We start from the raw sequence: 22,049 nt of genomic DNA, 5'->3' as shown, positions 1-22,049 counted from the left end.
ATACATCACGAAGTCCATGGAAATGTGAGTCCAAGGACAATCAGGCACTGGTAGTGACAACAGAGGACCAGATGGAGAGTGCAGAGGAACCTTGTACTGAGCACAAATTTGACAGGCTGCCACAAAATCCTTAACATTTTGATGAACTGTTGGCCACCAATACCCCCTGAGAATTAAATCCAGAGTTCTATTGACTCCTGCATGCCCACTAAAATGTGAAGAATGTGCCCATTGCAGCAACTTGGATCGAGATTCAGGTGCTACAAATGTCTTCCCTGGTGGAATCTTGACCTTGTTGGTAACAGACACGAAGCAAGCATTATTTAGAATGGCCTCATCCTCCTTTAATTCCTCCATCTCATCAGAACTGAATGCTTGAGATAGTGCATCGGCCTTCACATTCTTATTACTGAGCCGATAGGTAGTCACGAGATTAAACCGATCAAAAAATAATGACTACCTAGACTGATGGTAATTTAAACAATGGGCTTTCTTGAGATACATCAGTATATACTGTCACTAGAAATTTAGCTCCCTCCAGCAAGTATTGCCATTCCTGAAGAGCCAACTTAATGGCCAGAGTATTCTGTCACAAGTCTCAGATGGATTGTGGATGCGGCCCATATTAGGGAATTGGCTAGGCCTAAGCCTGAGACACAGAGTCTAATGTGCCAGCGGTATTCACCAGGGACCCTTGCAAGAAGGTATGGACTTGGCTGCATCTAACACACAGGTCGCAGCCCTCAGGTTAGGTTCCCCTATACAGGTGCTGGTGAACACTGGATGAAGTGCAGGAGAATAAATGTAGTCAACAGACTGGGTCAATACCAACAGATGAGACAGTACCAAGGATGTAAGCGGGTCACAGGGAGTATTCGAGGTCAGAACCAGATATCAGATGCACAGATGCAGTACAGAAGGGTTAGATGAATTCGGAGTCACAAGCAAGCCAAGGTCAAGATCAGGATAGCAGGTAATGACAGGAACACTGGAATATGGTATGGAGCCTATACTCTGGCACCTGTGTGCTGCCAGAGACTCCATCTTATAGGGAGGACTTGAAATCCCACGCCAAAGTTGATTAGTGTTTGGCACACCTGCCCCTTTATATCTAGAACAGGACAGTGTGGCTCTCCTAGGAGAGCCGCGACTGCCTGTCACAGCCAGTGGAGGGAGCCAGAAGCATCAGGAGCAGGTGCCCTGAACTCCGCGCTGGCTGCCTGACAGTCCAGTGTCGCCGGACCCAGTAAGTGCACCCCAGAGTCCGGTGCACTGTGACAGGCTGTTCTAAATAACAGTTCAGCTCAATAAATGCCTGCCTCCTTTGTATGTAGGTAACTCTAAGTGGAATAGCTTGATAATGTAGAAAGTAGATGGTGGATGTCATGAGAGAGACCAGAAATATGAGAAGCAGCACAGATCATCTTCCTGCCAGGATGTGTGCAATAAAGTGCAAATACCTTGAATACAAAAATGAGTTGTGTATATTGGTCATTCACATTACATACACATTTACATGTTACATACAATATGCAAAGCAGGGTGAGGTAGCCTGAGGCATGCTACCCATTGTTGACAAATAACTTCCAGTAGGCACGACAAACAGCATGGATGCTGGGAGTTGTAGTTCAGCCAGAGAGCTATAGCCTTCTTTCCTCTGATGTAAACAGCAAGTCTTGGTCCCATTATCCCTAACAACCTCCCTGAGCACAAAATACATGTCTGTTTACAGTGTGTACTATTTAGCAGCACCTCCAATAGCAAGGCCATTGCATTTCAATTAGATGTATAATAAAATCCTCCTCCAGATCAAAGATGTATTTTAGGAACTGAAGAACTTGATCCTACATTGATCTTCCCTCATAATGGTTATTAAGAATCAAAATATTAAAATAATAAATATTAAAATAATAAATAAAGTAAAAACTAAGCAATCCTTCCTTCCTTTCCCTGTCTTAATCCATAAACATATTCCAACTCGCTCGGGCCTCTGATCTACAGTAGTTCTTGATTAATGAAAACATTCTTTGTTTTTAAACTTCCTATGGGGTCGTATAGTTTATTAAACTGCCATCCTGTCTACCACTGCAGAAACACTCTGTGCCATATTGGAAGCTGAACTGCCACATGTTAGTGCTGCCCACTGCTGTCGCTTAGCTTAGTCAGCAAGCTAGCTTGATGCAACCTTTTGGCCTAAACTGGATTAAATTAATATTATGAGCTGTGAGGTGGTCAAAATTGACTGGAAATGACTGGAATAAATGTTATTGAGGTTAATAATACTGTAGGAAAAAGGCCCAAATATGTGATTTCAGCTGTTTTCATGATATTTTTTAGAAAAAATACAGATCCAAAACCAAAACACGCAAGGGTGGTTTTGTAAAACCAAATCCAGATCCAAAACCTTGAAGGATATACAGATCCAAAACCAAAACACGGGGGTTGGCGCACATCTTTAATTATTTTTATATTATCTTCCACAAAGGTAATTTATTTGTGATGGCATGGTGCAAAAATGTCTATCTCTTTTGTTTGATATTACACTTTAGGTTGGGATTGCATCATTTTGTGAGCGACGTACAGTATGAGCAAAGATGTATCGAAACACAAATGCTTTAGGTTTCATCTCTAATTAAAGAAACAATACCTCCTGGCATTTGGCAGATTATTTGGATCACAGAAGCCGGCATTTGTTGTCTTTTAACTTAAGATGCTTCATGCTGCTTTTGCATATTTTATCCCAGCCGCTATGTACAAAGATGCAGCGATGGAACTAACTGCATCCATCAGGCCCATAGTCTTGTACTTCACCACCCTGTTCTAACAGTTTGCAGCTAACAATTATATGTGAAAGTTTCTCTTGTATAAATGATATTATACAGAAGTATTGATACAAACAAAACATAACATCTCATTAAATACAAACACTCCAAATTAAATTTATTCCCAAATCTTTTATTACTATTTTACATTTTAAAAGACAAGTTTTATGAAGAATTACAGTACTTTTTAGAAGGCAATTTATTCCTTTTTTCTTTTTCCCAAGTTTAACTTGATTTGCTGACCCTATAACACTGACATTCATTGAGGCTCAAGTATTATTAGATAATAATATAATCATAAAATAATTTGTTTTCTTGATTATTGAAAAAAATTCAAATTGTTTATATTTTTGTATATAAGAAAGTCGTGACACTAATGGAAATAAATATTTTAAATGCACCTTGATGAACCAGCCTTTATGGCGAGATACAGTAAAAGCAACATACCATAAACAGTTTATTGAAATGAACTTAGTTCTCCCAAGATATTCACAGCTAACCTAATCAGAGATGTGCACAGATTATGACCCTTAGTTCTGCTTCATCTGTAACGAATGAATGAAAATGTGTCTATAAGCATTACTATGCATTTAATGACATGGCAATATATACGGTCCTGTCTCTTCAAATACAGCAGAGGAATATATTTTATTCTCACAAGGTTATCTCTCACTACAACATATTCAGGTTTAGCGTCATAATATTTGTCATTGTTAGAGGTAAATATTCCAAAGAACTAACACTCATTCCTGCAGATGTCTTCTTACTGAATTCATTAAACAGTGTGAAATCCTACTTTAAATCTCTCTACGGCTGTTGATGCCATGTGGATGCACCTTGCGAATGATGATACGCAAAATGTGAATGCACAGTGTACGCAATGTGTGATGCATATGCAATGCCTTCCCTTATTGTAACACCAACAGTATGCATAATAGTTGGTCCAACACACAGAAGTAAATATTGTATTGAAAGAATATATAACATTATTATTACAAGTTATACAGTGGTACAATATAGTTCAAGAAAACAGGTCAGAGTATACAAATCAGTATACATACATTCGCATGCGCTCCCTGGATCCAGAGTTCAGTCGTCACCAGATGACTGGTAGAATACAGCTACTGGACTCTGGGTCAGGGGAGCCTTATTTTATACAGTTAAATTATGGGTGTGTATAATGGCAAGTTGTGTCTCCTTCGTTTGGTCTAGGAGCGGGACATTTCCAGTTCACTGGTGGTCATTGGTTGGTTTGAACAGTGGGCAATGCCTAGGCTTGTTGCTGTTACAGATATTCCCCTCTCAGTTCCCTCCAAAAAGCTAGCTCAAATTAACCATTGTTATATGCTATTATTAAACATATCTCCAGCATTGAAAATATCTGCTTGCCGCAATGTGCGACAATCTATTCGCAATCACCGGATTACTGCTAACACAATTCTGTAAATTATGACCCAAAACACAATATTAATATGTGGTTCCATCCCTGGACTATATGTATAGCTGGTTTTCTTCTTTTCAAAAAATATATTTGTATTTTTGATGTTATCTTAGAGGAAATATACAACCATTACAGTGGTATAATGGTTATAGTAACATAATGATTATGAAAGGAAAGTTTGGTTACAAGAAATGCCTAAAAATGCATTGGGAACAATTATGTTAGATTAATGTGTGGCCAATCAAATTAATCTCTCACGGCCACAAGGGGGAACTTGCCAACGCAGCTAGCTGGTAATTAATTCTAAAATAAAATATACTTTAGGAATATGAGGATGAGAGACATTGCCTAAATTGAAAACATCATTAATTGTTACTTTAGATACACTGTACATATATATTTTAAAGTGAGAAATAGATTAAATAGGTTTGACTGTATAAATGTTTAGTAGCATACATGCAGAGGTATTTTTTTTACACTGAGACTATGGGTCATTGTTATAAGAAACAGGTTTTTACTGCTTAGATCATTTAAAATGCACATAGATAGTGGTATGCATAGGTGTATGCCTACCACTCTAATCAGGATCAAAGTATTGTACCCTTGGCAATCATAAACTGACATGTCCATTGTCCAGTATGGGTCAAAAGAGGAGCCATGACAACAACAGACAAGAGGTCGTATATATTGGTATTAAGACCCCAGACACAACTTACCTATTTACACGCCAAACGCAACCAAAGGAGGATAACTGATGAATAAATACCACCTTTTATGACACCCTGTCTGCTGGGGGGAACAACAAGCCTTATTGTTTATGAAACCTTGGAACTTGTTACTTCAATAGAATTGAATGAGATTCCTTAAAAAATAGTGGTATATGTGTATAGATCACAGAAATACACACAGGTTATGGCTTTTTGAAATATGTCATGAGAATATGCCAGTCAATGTTAATGTCTGGGATATGAGTTATTTTGTAGTGTATTTAAATATTTTCTGACTTTGACAACAGGCTTTCCCATGTACTGGGATTCCTGGTTATCTCAAATAGGCCCCTCACATACTGTACAGTATCTCTAATAGGGTGAGATATATCAACCATTCTAAAGAAGACAAGTGAAGCAGTTTCCCATAGCAACCAATTACATTATAACTATCATCTATCTAGTACAGTATGTTCTATAAAATAATAGCTACTGTAGAAGCTGTTTGGTTTCTATAATCAATTTCTCCACTTTTTGATACATCACCCCAGGATTGGCCCTGGCAGTCTCCTTAATGTGCGCAAAAGGGGTGTGACTTTGCCACAAAAGGGGGCATAGCCATATCTCATGGGGGCATGTCATTAATTACAGGGGTGTAGCCTTAATGCATGCCCCCATCTTTTAGTGTCCTGGCTGAGCAGAGCATTGAGAGGCAGAGCTGCTTGGCTGGGGTTTGCATCACACCGTGCTCTCAGGTTAAGATTTTTACTCAACAGGGTTAGCTGCATTCCCAACACTCATATACACAAAATTGGCATATGCTTTACTGCCAAAGTCTTTGAACCCTCCTCCTCTTAATACAATTATCATTCTTGCTCTTACATTGTAAGGGGGCATTGCATGTGTGATACATATATATATATATATATATATATAGATATAGTGTGACGTTCAGTCAGGTTAGGGGTCCCTCTCCTGGGGTAGATGGACTCCTTCCTTACACACACAGCAGCCGTGAAACAGCACACCAGTCTGGATGCGAGTACAAGTTGGTCGGCACCAGTCATTATTGTACAATATCAGAAGTTACATAAAGAAAACATAAACAGAAATCCTAGCTCTGTCTGGGCTCTAACTTTACAAGTGATTTCCATCACTACAAGAACCTGGCAGGGCCTAATACCCTCACCAGCAACAAAAGCACAGCACAGTCCTCACTGCTAGGTTTCCAAGTGCCTCTGAGCAAACTCCCTGGCTGCTCTCCCAGGTGAGACAATCAGCCCCAAACAAACCAAGCATATCTGGCCACTCTCAGCTGGAAGCCCTAATGAGCCTGTTACCAGGCTGAAAGGCCCAAAACCTGGAGTGGCCGTGGGTGGAGCCCACCCTCTCCTCACACCCTCTCCTCACACCCACAACCCCAGGTCCCAAACCGGCCTTTCCAAAAGCTGACATTCTAGTCTGCTCTCAACACAGACTTCTACTGTTTTTTTTTAGAACACATAGGAGAGGAATCTGGGACAAATGTACCTGCCACAGACCACTTTACCAGTAATCCTATCACAATATATATATATATATATATATATATATGTGCAAATAATAGTGGGATCATGCAAACCATTTTGTGCATACCTATACAGGTATAACTAACCAAAAAAGTTCATTATTTAATATTCTACAGTTTATTTGAAAGGGAGTTTTTTTTTAAAATATGTACTGCAGGCATGGGCACTCTAGCCTGTCGGGGGGAACACTTCATTTTGTCAAAAATGTTTGTAGCAGTTTTTAACACTGCCTTTTTTATAATTGGACTATTTCTATATTTTCCATTGTAGAAATCAGAATGGCAGTGTGTAGCTGATGGGTTACAAAACATAGTGGTTTTGTATGGGCTCTGCCTTTAGTAGATCACTGGCAATACCACCAAAATATGATGATTTAGAAAAACCAAATCTCAGTAAATTTATCAAATTAACTCATTTAATTTCATATGACCAGCGAGAATGTGATATTAATGAATTTCAAATAAGTAATATTACACACTTTGTTATGTAATTTATATTTCTGCCACAAAAAAAAACAATACAGTAGACTGTCTTGAAGAAAAAGTTGCTTTACTAGAACAAACTGTATTTAAATGTGCTCTAAATGCACAATTTAATGTATCAATGATTTCAATTCTTAAAGATCCACAAAATTCAAGTATAGCAGAATAAAAATATGATAATTTAGAAGTTTATCTGTAATTTCCTCTTGTCATTGAAATACTCAGTAGTACTTAACATGTTTTTAAATTCCTTCATGCTCAGATGCTGCAATTAGATATTCATGTCATTGTTATAACAGCTAATATAACTGAAATATTCAATCCAAATTATTTGTACATGACAACTTTATACAAACTTAAAGATAATGGGTGAATACATAATTGTTCTGCTCGATGCAGTAACAGCTTCGCATTATCATTAAGAATTCCCCTTTCTCTTGTACAAAACATCATCTTCAATGACACAGTGTTAAATATTTTTATATCAGTATTACCTCTTTGATCGGTGTTTGATACCTTTAAATAAATAAAGTCTAAATATAGAGAGTTGCACTCATTCACCACAATTTCAAATAGATATACATGACATTGACTACTCCCAGGGTTCTGGGACTAAAAATAGGCCGTGGCATTTACAGCACACAGGCCCACCTCCCGTCAGCACCTGGCTCCTGGCACAGACTCCTCCCCTTACTATTCCTGACTCCTCACACTTCTTAGTCTATACAAATATAATATTAGAACAACATACAAGTGTACCCCATCCTCTGTATTAAAATACACACACTACAGAGCTCATCCTTCAGGGGATTCAAAAATGTGCCATAGTCAGACATTAGGTAGGTTCTGTTAGGTAAAGCTGGAACTTCATTGGTCGAGGTCACACACAAAGAAAAGGAACGGTATTTTCCCAATTGACCAAGCCCTAGCTTAACAGTTGTAAAGGATTAGATAGTGTTCACAGCAGGAATTGTTTAGGGCAGGGGTGCTGAACGCATCTGTTCACAACAAAACAGAGCCTTTACTACACATTTTGATGCCCTGTGTACATAAATAGCATTGGTGCCCCCATCCACAACCAAAGCAGGGAGAGTGCATGCAGAAGGCGTGTGTCAAAAAAACAAGTGTGGTCTTGCTGGGAAGAAGTAAAGCCAAACAATAGTACCGCAAATGCAAATTAGGCCATACAGTAGTAATGCCCCATATTCACGTTACGCAATGCTGCAATGACCCCCAGAAGACATCATGCCACGCAGATATGCCCCCCAGAATACATCATGCCACACAGTCTTGCTCCCCAGAAGACATTATGCCACAAAATAATGCCCCCCAGAACATTGCCGCTAAATAATGCCCCCCAGAACATTGCCACACAGTAATGACCATTAGAACACTGTGCTTCCCCCCCAACAACTCACCTCCCCCCAATGAGGCTGCTTCTGGTCTGGCCCTTCTTGCTGTCCTGCTTCTAAGGCTGCCGCTAGTCTCTTCATGACCATGCTACCCACACTGGGAGAGCTAGAAGATCCAACAAGACCTCAGCTCCTCATGTCAAGCACATTGCTGACCGGGAGCCGGTGCTGCCGGGCAGCCCTGCCCGCCAGGTCACAGGCGGTGCCAGAACTTGAAGATGCCATCCGGCTGTCACTCTGAATCCCCCCACCACTGCACTTTTCATACTCAGCTGCCACGGAATCACATCACCATGCGGCCATGTCATGATGACAATGATTCAGTCATCCACACATGAAACTAGCGAAGGCTAGTATAGCACAGTGCCATCTAGGAGGTAGTGCTTACGGGTGTGCCTGTGAACATCCAGACCGGCCAATCTGGTCGTTGGCACTTCTGGCATTTGCCAGAAGTGCCAGATGGTCAGTCCAGCCTGACAACTCCTGAGATTAAATGAAATTGGATATCTTGACTGGATCTGTAACTGATTTACCAACTATACTTAAAAGTACTTCTGATATATGAGATGAGCAGAGTAACATTGGCAAACATGTAATTCCTATGATTATGAGCACTGGGGAACAAGAATATTTTTTGTAAGGATGAAAATATCTGATGCTTGTGCTGAATTTAAATATGTTTGTACATTTTCTATATCAGGTAAGCAGGGGCGGACTGGGATGGTAAACACATTATGCCCACAGTTGTAATGCTCCATACATATTATGACCACAGTAGTAATCCCCTCCAATTTACACATTATGCCACACAGTACAAATGCTGTGGGCTCACGCTCATGGAAAAGTGGGAGTGACTTTGCAACAAGAGGCATGGCCTCAAAGGTAGTATTGTATCCACAAGCTATGTCCTCATTGGAGTGGCAGTGGATTACACCTGGGAATGGATGACAAAGGGAGGCAGTGGGTGACACCATGGGGAGGTAGTGGGTAATGTAGTGGAAGATAGGGAGAGGCAGTGGGTGTCAGGGAGAGAGGGTAACAGGACACATAGGTGATGGGGAGAAATAGTGGGATACGGAGAGGCATATATAGGGAGGTATTGGGCTAGATGGGAATCGGACAATAAGATGGTGCTGCAAGGGAGGGAGCACTGGACTGGAGAAGGGGGTTCACTGGGTTAACGGATGGGTGGACACTGACAGGACTGGCTGGGGGGTCTTGCTGAGGGGCAGAGGGCTGGTTGGGTTAGGGAAGGAGGTAGACACTAGGCTGGCAGGGTGGGAGACACTAGTATTGGGGGGCATGAGATGATGAGCTGGATGGGTGGACAGTTTGTGAATGGGGGCACTGTGCAGGATGGGAAGGGGGCAATGAGAAGGTGTAGGATCACTATGACTGGACTGTTTGCATAGTACCTGTGCCAAATAAAATTGCACATAGTAGATGTGCTGGAGTTTTGGAATTGTAGACAGAGCAGAGCAATGAGCTGCAAAACAAAAGATGTCATCTGTGGAATTGCTTTTCCACATTTTTGTTTTGCAGCTCATTGTACTCTCTTTCTGCAATTCAATTCCAAAACCCCAGCACATGTACTATATATTACACATATACTATGAATTTGGCATAGACACAGTGTGTATATGTGTGTATAAATAAAAATACACCTTACCTATATGGTGGTTTCACTGCGATGGGGAACCTCTGAAGAAATTGATCCTCCTTTGGCAGATAGTCGGTATTCAGTATTCATGTAGGAAATCCCATTTACCGGAAGATGCCTGTTTGTGTAGGAAAATTACCAATGTCATTATCATACAACAGAGGTTCAACCAAACTTGTGCCTCATGTCCCCTCCAGCCTCCTACCTGTGTCACTCCAGCCTCCTGTTCCTTGTCCAATTCATCCATGTGTCTTTCAAGCTATATGCCCCGTGTCTCTTAAGTCTTGTGCCCCATGTTGCCTCCAGCCTCCTGCTCTCTATGTTACCTCCTGCTCCAAGTCCCCACCAACCTTCTGTCTCCCCAACCTCCTGTTCAATGTCACCTCCAGCTTCCTGTGTCATCTCAAATCTCCTGTCACATGTCCATTCCAGCTTCCTGTGTCATCTCCAGCCACCTGCTCTCTGTATTATGTTCTGCCCCATGACCACCCCCTGCCTCCTACTCCATTTTGCCTCCAGCTCACTGTGACATTCCAGCCTCCTACTCCATATCATTCCAGCCTCCTGCTCCCTGTCTCACCTCCTGCCCCATATCACTTGAGCTTCCTGTCCCACTGTTTTTCCTTCCTCTGCTACCTGTCTTTCAAGACTCCTGCTCCCCTCTGTTATTTCAAGGCCAGCTCCCACTGTCTTTCTTGCCCCTTCCATCTGTTTTGCAAGCCTCTGCCTCATTTTTCAAGCCTCCTGTCTCCCCTCTGTATTTATAGCCTCCTGTCTCCCCTCTGTATTTCCATCTTCCTGCCCTCTCTGTATTTCCAGCCTCCTGCCCCCTCTGTATTTCCAGCCTCCTGCCCCCTCTGCATTTCCAGCCTCCTGCTCCCTCTTTATTACATCGGCACTATCTTCCTGGCTTACTCATTCTGTCTGCAGCCTGCATGGTCCTCCTCTCTGTGAGGGTCAGATGGCTCTTCTTCCAGGCAGAAAGTGTAGTGATGTTGTGCTCTGGCTCCCGGCAGTCCTGGAGATAGGAGGAGCTGACACATCCCCGAGCACCATGGTCTTGCTCGGTGGTGCAGGGCACTGTAGGCCAGGATGGGAGAGACTTCCATCATGATGTCTCTCACAGTCCCTGAAGAATAAGAAGACTACAGGAGATGGGCCAGTGAGGGGGCAGAGCACATGGGACAGACAGCTGCAGCGCTGCACAGTGCCGGACATTTTCTTCAAGTGAATAAGCTTCTGCGCATGCACAGATGTTGTATCACCATGGATCACGGCAGCTTGGGACGAGCTGGCATGGCTGATCATAGAGGTGGTGGGTGATGGAAGCGCGCCAGGCAGCCCCCAGCCCCTAAAGGCATTTAAAGGGACCATCCCAGAGGGAAACAGACTGGAGTCCCAGCGGCCCAATCTGCCCCTGCAGGTAAGGGCTTTCAGTAATTCACATACTTATTAAAAACTGATCATAAAGACAAACTTGTAGTATAAAATGAAAGTTTGTATGATTTTCTGCTGTACTTTGCCCCAGGAGTGTCTCTCTTAAGAGTCTAGGGGGTAAATTTACCAAGAATTGAGTCTGGGAGAGTTTGCTTTTCTTCAACTCGATTAGCTTCACCTAAACTCGGGTGATTTGAAGCACCTGAGACTCGCAAATTTACAAAGAAGTGAGTTTAGCTGAGAGTGAGATGGCCGATGGTGAAGCAGAACGAGATTTCTCTCCCGAGTATCAGGTTTTGCAGGAGATTTCTCCCCCGAGCAGCAGGTTTTGCAGGAGATGACGCACCCAAGATTGCAGTGTATTCTCTCTGCAAAACTCTCCCGAGCAAGCAGCCTGCACATATCAGTGAGATATGTGTAAGCTGCTTGTATTCTAGCCTGTAAAAAAATAGGATAAAAGTTTTAAAAAAAAATGATATAGGGCCCCCCCCAAAAAAAAGACTAACCAGCCCCGGACTTGTCAGCCAGTCCTGGTTCTTAAAATTACAAGGAACAAAATGTGTAAGGTTCCATTGTAATTCAAGAACCAGCACCAGGCAGCAGGGACAGAGCTGGTTTTAAATATAGAGATAAAAACGTTTTGCGTGAGGTCACCCCTATATTTTAAACCAGCTATGGGCCCTTTTTATTGGGGGGGGTGATGCCACAGCCAGGGGAGCACTTTCACCGGACTCCCCAGCAGCAGCATCAGTCCTGACCACTAGTCAGCCCAGGCCAGGGATCCCTTGGGAGTTGGGGACCCCCCCAGTAAAGGTGTCCCCCTCTCTGGGGCAGCCCTAGCCTAGGCTTATAGCCCGGGGCTATCCCCACCACCCCTGGGCAGTGGGTGGCGGGTTGATAGTGTAGGTGTAGTGTGTAAAAATTTTAATAATTCACATTGTCTTTACAGTTGAACTACAGGTCCCAGCAATCCTCCCCCGCATGCTGGTACTTGGAGAACCACAAGTACCAGCATGTGGGGCATTAAGGGCCTGCTGGTATGTGTAGTTCACCTGTAAATAAATATGTAAAAAAAAGACACACACCATGAAAATAAAGATTTATTACATCCATACATACTCACACATACTTACCTGCTGACAGATGTTCACTTCCCCTTCTCAATGTAAAGTATCCATTGGAAGTAGCTTAAAAAGAGATCCAATACTCACCTTCTAGTCCCATGATGCTCTCCGCAGTAATCCAAATAGGGCCCCGGATACACTGTAACAACACTCCAGCATGCTGTTACAGTAACGCTAATGACAGCTCAGGCTTTGAGCTATCATTAGTTGCAGGGCATGAGCCAATCAGCAGTGGCTTTACATTAATGGTCACTCATTGGATGGGACTCATGTGGACTTAGCCAATGAGTGGCTCCTCCACATGGGTCCCAGCCAATGAGTGGCCGCTAATGTTAAGCCGCCACTGATTGGCTCCAAATACTGACAGTTCCCACGTGGGAACTGTCAGTAACCAGAGCTAATCAGTGTCCACTCTGCAGTTACTGGCCCCTGATTGGCTGGGGGACGTGCAAACGCCATGCAGTCCTGTCAGCTGGCATTCGCGAGCTATCTGTATGTGTGGCAACACACATACAGATAGTGGGTCCGTCTGGTCGGGTAACTTGTCTTTTTATTTTGCCAAGTCCCAAGGATACTGTGGAGACCAGCGCCAGGATATAGGTTTCAGAATATGAACTCTTTGTTGCAGGGCCAGTCATTAAGGATTTTACTGAAGAAGGGGACAGAAACATCTGGCATAGGTAAGTATGTGTGAATGGGTAGGTGTATGTGATAAAGTTATACTTGGCATGATGTGTGTGTTTTGTCTTTTTTTAACTGTTTATTTTACAGTGGGGGTACAGGTGCCACCCGCCTCCTGGCACTTGTAGTTTCACAAGTGCCAAAGGGCAGGCATGCTGGCACCTGTAGTCCTACTGTAAAATAAAATAGTTTACTTCTATTTCCCCACTTTATTACCCAACACTCCAGGGGTGCGGGGAAGAGCCCCAGGCTTCAGTCCAAGCCTGGGGTTTTCAGGGGGGAACCCCTTCTTGGGGGTCCCCACCTCCCCTGAGAACCCCAGCTTGGCCTGACTGGCTTGGACTCATAATGCTTTGGTCCCGGAGCCCTGGGGAAAGGGTCTCCGGGCTATAGCTTTACAGCCCGGCTGTTTTGGGTCTGGTGCTGGTTTTAAATATAGGGGGGACCCTACGCAATTTTTCCCCCCTATATTTAAAACCAGGACTGGCCCTGCAGCCTTAGTTTTGGTTTCTAAATTACGGTGTAACCCTACACATTTTGTTCCCAAAAATTTTAGAAACCAGGACTGGTTGGCAAGCCTGGAGCTGGTTAGGCTTTTGGGGGGTCCCTATGTCATTTTTTTTCAGATATTTAATTTTTTTTTCTATATTTACAGGCAGAAACCTACATGGATCACAGCAATCTGTATATGTTTCTGCCAAACTCTCATATCACAGGCAGGTGTATTTTTTTCATGAGTTTTTACAGGAGAGTTTTCCCATCTCATGAGAGTTTAGAAACTCTCTGCTTGGTAAATTCCAGAATCCTATCTTCACCAATGAAAAGGTTCTCGAGTTTTGCCGATGGTGAATTGAAGAGTTTGCTGACTCTCCAGTATTTTCCCGTAGCAAAGGAGATCTCTCTCCCGAATTTCACATTAGTAAATTTGAGAGTGTGTAAAAATGCCCAAACTCTCCAGAGTTTGCTAACTCTCCCAAACTCTCAGCTTAGTAAATTTACCCCCAGCTGTGGTCAGCCAGCAAATTGAGGATACATTAGCATTGGTAATGCTTTTCTATATTAAAAATGTCCTGAGAAAACACTCACTATGCTTCTTGCTCGCCGCTGCATTGCTTTGTAAGACATAAGAATTGTATTAAGCCTTGTGATCACCAAAACATTTGGGCATACACTTGTGAATTACTGCTTGCAGCTTTCTCAACTTCATTTAACTCTTCTTCAAATCTCCCACCTCTTAACTATTCTCTGATCTGAGAGGGGTGTAGTCATGGGAACAACAGTCATAATGACAATGTTGATCCCAGAATGCAGGCGCCAGCATGCCCATCTGGATAACTTGCTTCAAGTACTATGTTAACATGCTGTAAGTACTTGTCGGTATGCCCATGCCTGCTTTCTGGGATTGACTCTGTCACTGTTGACATAGTGACTTTCATTCCCAAATACCTAACCCAATCTGAGGATTAACATAAAAGCATCTTTAATTTTATTTCTAATTTTATTTCTCAAGTATTTGAAGCAAGTATTGCATTTTATCCATTGCTTATAAAAATTTTCATAAGTCCAAGCTTGTTGTGCAAAGGAGGACAGCACCAGTGGTGTATCTAGGGGGCTCGTGCCCTGGGTGACATAGGATTGGCAGCACGAGTGTGTGTGTGTGTGCCGCGGCCACAGTCCAGTACACTGGTTGCTGTAGTGTACTGCAGTCTGCAGTACACAGTAACAGACACCGCCACCGGCTATTACACTCATACTACCCAGTGTGTGTTTGCTTTGGAAGCCAATGACAGTCAAACAGCCTCTCATTGACTGCTGTGCCCACTGCCATAGCCGGGCTAGAGCTCACTCATGAGTATTACATAGATCACTGAAAATAATTGAAGACATGTTGCAGCTACAGAAACATTTTGATGACGACACCAACATGGTGGTCATTGTGCTCACTAAACTAGTCAGTACATAGAGGAAAAAGCAGACACTGAAAAGCATCAAATAATTAAAATGTTTCGTCATTTGGTTTTACATCATTGGTCAAAATTCATATTTCTGAATTTTTTTAAGATAGTAGACAAACTCGTTTACGAGCCACAGAAGGATCTTTATTGTCCCCAAAACCATGTTGTGTTGTAGTATAAAGTAATTAGAATATTCAATATGTAGTTGTGCTATGTAATGTAACTGTATAAGCAACCATTTGTGATTTTGCACTGGGTCATTATTCTTTACTCATAGCAGAATGTGAGAAGCTGTAACTTTGGATGCATCTGAAAATCTTTGAACAAAGTAAAAGCTGAACATGTTTCTGAGGACTAAGTGCAAAATTGTAAAATCTAAATTAATTATATTAATCATAATCAGAGCATTTTACAGTTTTACGGTTAACCATTTTCATCAGAATTAACTTTATTTTCACTTAGCCTTCTCATATGGTTTTATTATTTCTGGACAGATAGAATTTTCTTTCTCTAGAATATTTATTATGTAATTAGAAAAGCATGTAAAATACATACACCAAAATGTACTGTATGTCTTATGACTATATTGATGCCAAATATTGCATAAATCAAGATTTGATATCTGATACTATAAGATATTGTTTTTAGGGGTAAGATTATTATTGCTATTCATGATGGTTGGATCAACGTGAAAAGATGAATATCCTCCCTATTATGTCATGAGCTCCAAATTCCAGTGCCATTTAGTAAACTCACTTTCCTTCAAAGCTTGTGCTGTAAATATATGTGGAATAACCCTGTATAAACTGCATTATTTTAGCTGGGCAAACATCAGAAGGGGGCCTAGTTATGCCTATGCCTTATTCAGTACTATATTGCTTCATGCCTGAGTCAAACGGTTGCTTGGCTTTCTCCCTGTTATACAAAATGTTGGGTGGACCTAGAGAACAATTTTATGGACTCGATCTCTCACTTACCATGGTTACATAGAAACATAGAATTTGATGGCAGATAAGAAACACTTGACCCATCTAGTCTGCCCTTCTTTATCTTTTGGTAACCTCACCCCTATGTGATTCTCAGTTCGTTTTTAAGGATATTCTTATGCCTATCTCAAGCATGTTTAAATTGCTAAACTGTCTTAACCTCTACCACCTCTGATGGGAGGCTATTCAACTTATCAACTGTTCCTCAAAATTTCCTTTGAACCTACCTCTCTCCAGTTTCAGTGCATATCCTCGTGTTCTAGTACTTCTCTTCTTTTGAAGAATGTCTCCCTCCTGCAACTTGTTAAAATCCTTGATTTGAAAGTTTCTATTAGGCCCCCCTTTCCCTTCTCTGCTCCATACTATACATATTAAGATATTTTATTCATTACTAGTTAGATTTGTGATGTACTGTAGGCCATGCACTAATTTAGTTGCCCTTCTTTGTACAGTCTCTAATGTATTTATATTGTTCTGGAGATGTGGCCTCCAGAACTGAACACAGTATTCTAGATGAGGCCATACGAATCACCTATACAGGGACATTATTATTTTTTTCTTCCTGCTACAGATTCCTCTCCTTATGTAACCAAGCATCTGACTTGCCTTCCTCATTGCTTTGTTACATTGCTTTGTTACATTGCTTTCCTGCCTTTAAGTCAATTGAAATAGTGACTTCTAGATCCCTTTCCTCCTCTGTAGTTTCCATTAGAGTACCCTTGATACTATATTTTACCTTTAGGTTCTTGAGACCCAAGTGCATGATTTTGCCTTTTTTAGCGTTAAACTGTAGTTTCCACATTCTTGACCATTCCTTTAGTCTACCTAGATCCTCCAACATTTTTCTTACCCTTCCTGGTGTGTCTACCCTGTTTCATATTTTTGTATAATCTGCAAAAATGCATACTTTCCCTTTAATACCATTTGCAATGTGACCAACATAAAAAGCACTGGTTCAAGTACAGATCCAGTACAGATCCTTGGGGTACACCATTTGTAACATTTGCCTCCTGAAACTGCACTCTATTTACTACAACTCTTTTTTTCTATTCTGCAACTAAGTTCTTATTCGTTTAACCATTTTAGATTCCAATCCCAAGTTTTCAAGTTTATTTATCAGTCTCTGATGTGGGATCATGTCAAAGCCTTAGTAAAGTCTAGATAATATACATCTACTGTAGGCCCTCCGTTGATCTACAGTATTACTTTAGTCGCCCAGTCAAAAAAGGCAATAAGATTTGTTTGGCATGCTCCCCCTGGTAAACCCATGCTGCTTGAGATCCTGTAAATTGATTTGAGATAATCTATGACTCTTTCTTTTAATAGTGTTTCCATTATGTTCCCTACTACTGATGTAAGGCTTACTGGTCGGTAGATACTTGCCTTTTCCTTACACAATTAAGTGCCCTGGTACTACATTTTCTATTTTCCAGTACTCTGAAATTACTCCTGTAGCTAGTGACTGGTTGCAAAATTAAATTAATGGTGTTACCTGTACCTCTTTAAGAACTTTTAGGTTTCTTGGATATATCCCATTGATTTATCCACTTTCAGTTTTATCAGTTCTCTTAGGATCTTTTCCTTTGAAAATATACTTGATTCTACCTCATTATTATGTATAGTCTTGCAACTTAACTGTGGCCTCTTCCCCTCTCCCTCTGTAGTGAATACTGAGCAAAACTAATCATTTAGATGATTTGCTATGGCTTTGTCTCCCTCCACCAGACTCTCACTGTCTGTCTTAACTCTTGTTATTCCACCATTTGATTTTCTCCTTTCATTTATTTACTTTAAAAAGTTTTGCCCTCTTGTTACAAGTCACGGTCATGACTTGACACTTTCTGACAGTATGCCCAGACAGGACGGGGTTACTCCAGTTCTTTCTGTTGCTAGGAGATCAGCACGCCTCAGGAAGTGATGTATTTTCCACAAGTGCAAACCTGATTGGAACTTCAGCCTATTTATACTCACTGATCTATTGCACCTGTGCCGACTATAGAGTGTCTGTGAGTTCCCTCAGCCTGGCTGCAGAGTCAGGTTGTTCCTGTTCTATTGTTCACTGAACTCCCACACGGCTTCCTAACTGCATCCAGCAGCCCATGTGCTGCCATCTGCTCAGCTATCTTCTAAACGGCTTCCTAGCCACTCCAAGTATCTTCCGTGCTACCAGCAATCTCTAAATGGCTTCCTAGCTGCTCCAAGAAGCTTCCGTGCTACCACCAATCTCCAAACGGCTTCCTAGCTGTATCCAGCAGCTCCCGTGCTGTCAACATTCACCAAACGGCTTCCTAGCAGCTCCAAGTAGCTTCGGTGCTACCAGCAATCTTTAAACTGCTTTCTAGCCACATCCAGCAGCTTCTGTGCTGCCAACGTTCATCCTACAGCAATTGCCCCAACATCGGCACCATCGCTGCAACATCGGCACACTTGCCGCACCATCGGCTCTCAAAGCCATTATTAAACCATAGACTGCTTATCTGTGGCAATTGCCCCAACCTCTGCACCATCCCTGCAACATCGGAACATTTGCCACACCATCAGCTCTCAAAGCCATTATCAAACCATAGACTGTTTATCTATGGCAATTGCCCCAACATCGGCACCATCGCTGCAACGTCGGCACAGTTGCCACACCATCGGCTCTCAGAGCCATTTGCTAACCCTAGTCTGTTGATCTACAGCTTTTGCTGCACCATCAGTACCATTGCCGCACCATCAGCATAATTGCCGCACCATCGGCATCTTTGCTGCACCATCAGCACCATTGCTGCAGCATCGGCACAGCTGCCACACCATCGGCTCCCAAGCTATTGCCCAAAAAAACAAACTGTACTCTCACAATATCCTTACCATCGATATCCTTATAATCATCAACTGTGTCAGTCCTAACTGTATAATCTTTACCTATTGAATTCCCCTGTATCTCCATGTGAGCTGCTACTACCTCGAGCATATGTCCAGGCGGCCGCCTAAGTACCGGTGAATGTATCCTAGTTCTAAGGGAACAACAGGCGGTTATTATTGGCAGAAGATCTCACTAGTTGGGTTCTTGTGGTGTCACATGGGGTAGGCATTGGAATTCGTAACATTATAGTCGGCCCAAAAAATAATAGTTGATACACTAGGATATAGTTACAGAAAGTGTTGTGTCGGACTTATAACTTCAGCTGTCATGGAACAGGGACAGAGTCTTGCTCAGATGCTTGCAGCCTAGATCCAAACTCTTGCCCAGAAAGTCCAGGAACTCACTATACGAGTTGAAGAGAACCGTTCTCCTGTGCATGCAGCTCCTCATCTAGAACCTAAGATGAATTTGCCAGATCAGTTTTCTGGGGATCGCCGACAGTTTTTAAACTTTTGTGAAAGTTGCAAGCTCTATTTCTGACTTTGTCTGGCCTCTTCAGGGACACCATTGCAACAAGTTGGAATGGTAATCTCTCTCCTTCAGGGGGACCCACAGACTTGGGCCTTCGGAGTGCTTTCTACTCACGCTGCATTACAGTCAGTGGAGGCTTTCTTTACGGCCTTGGGCTTATTGTATGATGACCCGGACCATGCTGATTTGGCTGAGTCCAAGTTGCATGCTCTCAAACAGGGACAGAATGCAGCAGGGGATTACTCATCAGAGTTCCGCAGATGGGCTACTGACACCGGTTGGAATGACCCGTCTTTACATAGCCAATATCGTCTTGGTCTTTCTGAGGCCATCAAGGACACCCTTGTGCAACATTCACCCTCTGAGTCCTTGGATGACCTCATGCAACAAGCCATGAGGATTGACCGGTGGTTACGGAAACACAAATGTGAACAAGATCTTCCCGTCAGATTGCCTCGTTCTCCCGCTTGGGTTCCATCCTCGGTCACAGAGGAACCTATGCAGATTGGCGCCGTTCGCCTATTGTCAGTAGAGAGATGCAGAAGACGGTCTCTTGGCTTCTGTATGTACTGCGGTGACAAGGGGCACACGGTGAATAACTGTCCACTCAGATTTGCACTTAGGCCTGGCATCCATTTCCTCCATAAATTCTATTTTAATCCCAGCAGTCATCCAGCTCACCATTTCCACTTTGTCTACTTTAGCCTTCCTTGATAGCGGGGCAGCAGGCAATTTTATGGATTTTCTTTTCTTTCGCACTCTGGGAGTACCAGCTGTCCCTTTGGAACAAGAAATTCCTATCTGTGGTCTAGATGAAGGTTTGATTTCATCAGGTCATGTGAAGTTTAAGGCACCTCCTCTCCGTTTATCCTTATACTCAAAGACTTTGTCTTTTTATCTCCTCCATTGTTCCTTGGCTCCAGTTGTTCTTGGTTTTCCATGGCTTAAGGAACATAATCCCAGGATTGATTGGCAATCCGGTAAAATAATCAGATGGAGTCAGACTTGTCAGAATCATTGTTTGACCATGCCTATTTGGTCCATACTTGCTACCGTTGCTGAGTCATCTCTATCGATTTCACTTCAGTACCGGGTTTACGCTGACGTTTTCTCCAAAAAACTTGCTGATGTTCTTCCTCCACATAGATCTTACGATTGTGCCATCAACTTGATTCCAGATGCCAAGTTACCCAAAGGCCGGTTGTATTCCCTTTCTATAATGGAGGACAAAGCTATGAGAGAGTACATTGAGGATGCTTTGGCTAAATGATTCATCTCTCAAAATCACCATTCAGAGCTGTTTTTTTCATCGTGGGTAAGAAGGATGGATCTCTTCATCCCTGTATTGACTACAGAGGACTCAACAACATTCCGGTAAAAAATTAATATCTGTTACCTCTCATTCCGGTACTGTTTGATCAACTGTGTCAGGCTAATATCTTCTCCAAGATTGACATCCGGGGGGCATACAACCTGATTCAAATCAAGAGTGGAGACAAGTGAGAAACGACCTTCAGTACTCATTCCGGACACTAAGACTATCTAGTCATGCCGTTTGGCTTATCCAATGCCCCAGCTGTGTTTCAGGACCTGATCAATGACATTCTTTGGGAGTTTTTGGGGGTGTTCGTGGTCATGTATCTGGATGACATCCTCATTTTTTCCCATTCACTGGATCAACATCATCACCACGTGCGACAGGTTCTCCAAAAATGTACGCCAAGTTGGAGAAATGTGAATTTGATGTCACTCAGGTTTCTTTTCTTGGGTATACAATCTCGTCCCAGGGATTTTCAATGGATCATGGAAAAGTCGAGGCCATACTTAAGTGGGACCAACCAACTTCACTTAAGGCCATCCAGTGGTCCTTGGCTTTTCTAACTATTACCGCCAATTTATTAAATCCTTTTCCAGCATTGTGGCACCTATTGTTAATCTAAGCAAAAAAGGAGTGGATACTTTAAACTGGCCAATTGAGGCGATCCAGTCTTTCAAAACTCTCAAAGTTGCTTTCACTCAGGTACCTGTTCTTCGACATCCTGATCCTGGCCTTCCTTTTATCTTAGAGGTAGATGCCTCTGAAGTAGAAGCTGGAGCCATTTTGTCACAGAAAGACCCTGCAGAAAGTAAATTGCACCCATGTGCATTCTTTTCTCGCAAATTTTCCTCTGCTGAATGCAATTATGATGTAGGAAATCGGGAATTACTAGCTATTAAATGGGCTTTCGAGGACGGGAGACATTGGCTGGAGGGTGCCAAACACCAAATTTTGGTTCTTACTAACCACAAGAACCTGTCCTACATTTAGTCTGCTAATAGGTTGAATTCCCGGCAAGCACACTGGGCTTTATTTTTTACGTGGTTCAATTTCCTCATCTCCTTCCATCCTGGTTCCAAA

Source organism: Taudactylus pleione, unplaced genomic scaffold (assembly GCF_031769625.1).
Source record: "Taudactylus pleione unplaced genomic scaffold, aTauple2 ptg000015l, whole genome shotgun sequence".
Classification (NCBI taxonomy): Eukaryota; Metazoa; Chordata; class Amphibia; order Anura; family Myobatrachidae; genus Taudactylus; species Taudactylus pleione.
Note: the sequence above shows the minus strand (reverse complement) of the source record.